The 6,772-nt window shown below is 36.0% G+C and overlaps 1 non-coding gene across 1 annotated transcript; it reads right to left on the minus strand.

The window, feature by feature from the left end:
* Window positions 1-3,442: 3,442 nt before the first annotated feature.
* On the minus strand, window positions 3,443-3,549 carry LOC141492370 (U6 spliceosomal RNA). Its single transcript, XR_012469859.1, has one exon. It is a non-coding gene; the product is annotated as a U6 spliceosomal RNA (small nuclear RNA).
* Window positions 3,550-6,772: the final 3,223 nt, after the last annotated feature.

Here is a 6,772-nt window from a genome sequence, read left to right on the forward strand (position 1 = left end):
CCCAGAATGTTCTTTCTTCTCTTCTAAAGCTTAGAATTCCAAGTTAACTTTAAAACTCAGTTCCAAAAATCCCTTCTACATAAAACCTTACTTTATTTTACCACCTCTGCTGTTGCTGCCCCAGAGTCTTGGCAAAAAATTTGCCTTGACTCTATTCTCTATATTTGTATATACTTGCATATACATATAGTGGAATTTAAGCTTCTTGAGTGCAGGGGTGATTTCATTTTTGATTCAGTATCCCCACTTCCTTGCTCAAGTGTTTAATTAATGCTTATTGCTTAATTGAATTATTGCATTGCGGTGTTAAGAAGCATCCTTGATAATTAGAGATCTTTAGTGGATTAAAAAGTATAATCAATTAAGGCATCAGTAACACAAATAAATTGTGTCGGATTAAGTCAATGGTGATATCGCCTTTAATGCCAAATATAAACTCCTCATTTTGGCATTTAAAGCCTTTTACAAAATGACTCCAACGTACCTGTTTGTTCTTATTACCCCACAGGGTATTAGCTGCATCCTATGGGCCAGCTAAAATGACCTTCCTACTCTTCCTTAACCAAGATGATTCCTCTCCGGATTCTAGGCAATAATGCAGACTAGATCATGTCTAGAATGAATGTTCCCCCTCCACCCCTGTGTCCTTTGGGATTCCTAACTTCCATTTTAGATTAGTTCTAGTCCTATCGCCTTCTTGAGGCATTTCTTTATCCTGAATTGCTGGTTGTGTAAACATACACACACACACACACACACACACACACACACACACACACACATATTTATTTGGTATGTATTTTATATTGACTCATATTTGTAGAAATTATTTATTTCTTCCATAAAATGCAAACTCTTTGAGAGAAGGGCTCTTTTACTTTTCTTTGTTTCTCTCCCATCCCTTCCATGTTTGTGCCATCTATCAAGGTCTAGTCCAATAATTGGCAAATGGTAGGTGCCTAATAAATGCTTTTCATAGTAACAGAGTACAATGGAATGTTTTAATAATTTTTACCTAAATTGACTAATGCTCCTACTATAAAGAGAATTATATTTAATAATGTTAAATTTTAAATTTAATTTAATAATTAAATTTAATAATGTTAATTACATAATAATGTTAATTGCATAAAAATGTGCTATAGTATAACTAATACTCCTACTATGAAGAGGATTATATATAATGTTAAATTATAAAATGTTAGTATATAATAATGTTAATTACATAACATATAGCATAAAAATAAGCTATAGTATAATAACATTAAGTTGGCTTAGACATGTAGAGAGATCAGTTGAAAAAAATTCATGTTATATAGAAGAAGAAGAAAGAAAGAAGAAAAGAAAGAAGAAAAGATTTTATCTGAGTGAATCAGAAAGGGCATTATGATTGAGTAGAGAACTTATGAGGGCCCCTAATATAAAAAGAGAGAGAAATAGAGACCAAGATAGAGACAGAGACAGAGAGACAGAGAATATTTAGGAGATATAGATAGATAGATAGATAGATAGATAGATAGATAGATAGATAGATAGATAGATGATAGATAGATAGATGATAGATAGATATAAAACATATACAGCAAATATCTTTTCACACACACACATATAAAACAAAAAGAAAATAAGATGGCCCTACTTTCAAGGATTTTACAATCTAATAGGAGAAATAAAATTGCAAAGGGCAACTGGGAAAAAATAGCATCGGAATTACTGGCTCTGTGGACAGTTCTAATCTGGGAGCCAGAAAGAAGAACTTGACCCCTAAAAGGGAATTCTTCTTGGATAGAAGGGATTACTTTTTCCTCCCCTCTCTTTCCCAATGGCCATGTTGCATCAAAGTTACTCTACAATTAGGAAACACTGCCCCAAGGATGCAGTAGAGATACACACTGGAGACAATCATGGGTCCAGAGAAGCGGTCACTCAAGGAAGAAAACAACTTCAAATAGTGACTCTGGCAGCAGGAAAAAAAAGTCAGCTATGAACTTATGAGAGTTAGTATTGGGAATTGAGAATTAAATAGAAACAAGCCCTGAGAGACAGGTGAACAAATCACTTAACAAAAAAAGCTTTACTCAGGGTGGAACCTTGTGACAACTTTACATATCAAGGCCATGAGCTCCCAAGACCATGGCACTGGCTACATTTACTTCTTTATACTATTGTAATCCTAAATTCATGTTTATATTTTCCATGAAGGGTGTGCAAATCTGGGGGAGTATGTGTCCAATATTTGTGGAGAGATACCTTGTAGTTGCCACTTTTAAGTCATCTTAATAAATACTTTTGCTAAGAATTTATTGTGTTTCCTGGCTGACTGTTAAGAAAAAAATATACTGGTGGGGGCTCATGTGGAATGGTAGTTGAACTATCCACTTACAAGGTAAACCTTAGCCCTAAGGAATCATCTTCTTAGAGACCTGAAATTGGGAGTAGTATCCACAATGAGTATGAAGTGTATGAAATCGGTAGATTAGGAAAGGTCTTATGTCCGGTTGACTCCTGATCTATATGTATGCCATAGTTCATGAGATCTTATTTCATTATGAAAATAAAAACTCCAGGTTTCACCTCTAGTCTATTCTGGAAATAAATCCATTTCCAAAGGAAGGAAATATGGAAGGATTCTGATAGGGAAGACTGAGGATGGTTTAGAGTCAGATTGTGACAGGCATGATTTGAGAGTGAAGATCTGAATATTTCCCCAAGTATTTTCTATCCTTGTGCCGGTTTGAGATTCAAAAACAGAGAGCTGTTCATTCACCACCATCTTGCCCAACTGCCTATGAGCTCATTTGTGAATTTTCATTTAGAAAAAAGCCAGATGCATTTGCACTAATGTTCTAGGAGCTTTTGAAAAGAAAAGGTAATGTTTCAAAGACACCAGTGCTTGGCTTCATTTCTAAAAGAACCAGAAGTCTTAGTGTATACACAGAAATAAATCTCAAATTCTCAGACAAGCTTTGGTGCCACTTGGAACCTCATGGAACTTTTCAACTTCTCTCTATAACCTGCCAACTCTTAGATACCACTACCACTCCTTTTCCTGATCCTTAGATCTACTGTTACTATCTTCCCTCCCCTGGGATTTGGAGTCAGGAGAATTGGGCTTGAATTCCAGTTTGGACATCTGCTGTCTATATGACCTTTAGCAAATGATTTCATCTCTCCTTAAGTTTCTCATATATAACATGATAGCTTTGGCAAACATGTTAGTTCAGATCCTTTCCATCTCTGAAGATCTATGATTGCACAGATTTCTTCTCCTTCCTGAGATTGTTAGGTGGAGCCATAGATACAGACCTGGGGCTGGAGTCAGGAAAACCTCAAACATTTTTCTGACTTTGTGACCCTGGGTAAGTCATATAATGCCTGTCTCTGTTTCTTTATGTGTAAACTGGGGATAACATCACCAGCCTTCTGGTGGTAATCATGAGGATCAAATGAAATATTGTTCTTGAATTTGCATGTCATCCTTGGACAGGGGCCATGGTAATCTTGTCTGAATCATTCCAATTTTAATATATGTGTTGCAGAAGAGAGCACATGAAATAATATTTTTGAAGAGCACTTAACCCAGTCCAGCAGAATAGATGCTTAGTAAATACTTGTTTCCTTCCCTGGGGTTTTCTAAATGTATTTACTGCTGTTCATTATATGAAAAAGAGAGAGAGAACAAGACTTTTGGTGACATTATACAATTATGAGAAATTTGAGAAAGTCCAGGAGTAATGGTCAATCTTTGTTTTCATTGGCATTAGACAGGACAGTGGAGTTTGACACCACAATGACAAAATAAAGAGAAGGCTCACAGCAGTATTCCTTTAGCACCAAGTTATCAAGAGGACTTGACCTGGAGTGCCATCAAATGGCCCTGTGAGTCCATGTGTCTGGTCCATCACACTCAGAGCTACACTGTGACCTGCTCCCTCCCTCCGGCTCCCTCCTTTGTAGGTAGCTTCCCTAGCCATATAGTGAGCTCTAATCAGTCACTGGAAGGGGAGCTTGTACCCTGAGTCTCTAGGACCTCTCCTCTCATTCTAAAAGATGTTTCCTTAGACATTTATTTAAAGGTTTCTCCATCCATATTTTTTGGTATTTTCCCTGCACATTTCCCCTGGTTTTCTTTGCTAGAGTACAGAAGGAAAGAACATCCATTTATTAAGTGCTCTGTGTTAATTAAGTCCTTTACAAATGTGATCTCATTTGATCCTCACAAATGGGAGGTTGGTGCTAACATTGTCTCCATTTCAAGCAAAGGTTAACTAACTTGTCCAAGATCACATAGTTAGAAATAATCTGAGGCTAAATTTGAATTCAGGTTTTCCTGACTCAGTTCAGTGCTCTATTCATTAAGCTACCAGGTTGTCTCTAGATTTAATGGACCCTAGCTTTCTCTTCAAACCATCTTTGATCACTGAAACCTCAGGTGATCCCTGCTACCCAGAGAACAATATTTTTCAAGAATGTTATCACTAAAGTGCTTTTTTGAGGGATATGTGATTCAGATCTAATATTTTATCCATGTCAAGAAGTCCCTGTAGGGAAACTCCTTCCACTAGTGCAGATATAACTCATCTACAATTTATAGAATTAAATAAAATTTTGAGGGTCATTGACATTAACTCATTTGTCTTTGTACACAAAGAATTTGTCAGAGATGGGGTATTGAACCCAGGTATTCCTGACTCTAAAGAGGCATGTAAGTGCTCCAGGAGTCACTCAATAGTTTGGATTAATATTAAGGCAGGATTGAGCCACGAACCTCTGGGTGTTTTCTTCTGAGAGGCTAGACACCTTTGGGAGGTATTGAACTTGCCCCAGAGAGTGTTAGAGTCATCTAGACCATTCCTTTACTTTTACATATATGTAAACTAAGACCCAAAGATCAAGGGACTTATCCAACCTTAGAAAAGGCTACAGAACAGAGTAGAATTTCACCTAAGGGTTCCAGCTTCCATTTCTAACATTCTTACCATTACCAAGTTGCCCCCTCCCACAGAATCTGACCTAAACATTTGGTTTGGTCCAGAATTGCTCTGATCAATACAATTTAGGTGTTTCATTATTGTCTTTTCTTTTCTTCTAACATCTATTGCTGACATCACAATATGAACTGTAACTTGATTTTGATTTTGCCAAACAATTGGCCTAAGGCTGCCCTCATTCTATGTGATAACAACCATCTGTGTGACCAATCTCTGCTCAAAATTTTTCCCCAACCACCTATTTTTGTATAGATAAAGCCATAACAATTCATGTCAAGATCCAAGTTTAATTAAAGTGTATAAGTATGTCCTACCCATTAGAATGTAAGCTACTTGAAGGCAAGAACCATATTTTTGGCATTTGGTCTGGGTTTTTTTTTTTTGGTATCGGCAGGGTACAAAACAAAATTGATAACATTGCCTTGTGCATAATGCTGTTAAATAAAAATTTGTCAGATGATTGACATCATGTAGTTCAATCTGGAATTCCAATTCACCAATAGACACCTAAAGTGGGTGCAAAGTTGGGGAGTCCCTTATTTCCAGTTCTTCCCCACAGAGAAGCAGAACAGCTGGATTTTTCAGTGCCATTTGACTTTGCTCATATTATACAGATAGGGCCTTTTCAAAAAATGGAACTGTTTTAAATTATAGTGACTAGACTTAGGCAGACGCCACTTACATTCCCACGACTTGAGTGAGAAAACAAGCTGGGAATTACATTATTCTACCTCCAGATTAGCCAGAAGCATTTCAACTCTGGCCTTATGCTAACTGTACAGAATGAATGCTGATTGGATATTTTTAATAATAAGAAATAATAATAATTTAATAAGAAGATATCGATGAGTTTTGTGCAGTAGAGAATTTTCTTTTCTTTTTTCCTTCTTTTTGTTCCATGAATCAAACAGCAAAATAAAAGAATATTCAGTAAAACAAAAAGGAAAAAAGTTTTAAAAAGACATTCTGCCATACCATATTTTGGTGATTGGTGTTCAAATGTGAAGGACTGAATTATCAAGCAGATACTGGATGACTAGGTATGAAGATTCTTGTTTTTTCCCCTACTTTTATAGTACCTAGAAGGGGAGGGGGCAGGGTACTATCTGGACAATACATTTGAGTGACCACAAGGGAGCAGTAGGAAATTAAACCTGGGAAGATGACTCAAATTCATCCTCAAATATAGTGTGCTACTGGAGAAAAGAGAAAAGGCAGATCCATTTAATTTTTTTTAGAAAAATAAACTAATGAAAGAATTTATATTTATTTCCTTTAAAATTTTTGATTAGTCAGTGAAGCAAAATGGCATAACATCAGTAAATTAAATGACAAACTATAACCCAATCTAATTAAAATATAATGAAAATGTCAAGATAAAATCCCCACCACATAAAATAGACAGGATTATCTGAAAGGCTGGCACCTGAGTGGAGATAGGTATCTATCATTTATAAAACTGCAGAAAAAGAGATTCAACAGCCTTACTTTTTAATCCAGGGTAATATTCCCAAAACTTCAACCTTTGGTATCTTGGATTTTTAATCTATCTCTGACACAAATGTTTCATGTTGCAGTAACTGAGATCAGAGGAACATAGATTTAAAGAAAAAGAGACCTTAGAATAATTTTAATAGTAATCATAGGTAGTATCTACTGAATAACTGAAAAATGCCAGATGGTTGAAGGTACATTAGAGTTAGGTAGAATCTTATAGGCCAGCTAATCTAAAACCCTTATTTTGACAGATGAAGAAACTGAGCCCTTGCATGGTTGGAGGA

The sequence above is a fragment of the Macrotis lagotis genome, chromosome 6 (assembly GCF_037893015.1).
Source record: "Macrotis lagotis isolate mMagLag1 chromosome 6, bilby.v1.9.chrom.fasta, whole genome shotgun sequence".
Lineage (NCBI taxonomy): Eukaryota > Metazoa > Chordata > Mammalia > Peramelemorphia > Peramelidae > Macrotis > Macrotis lagotis.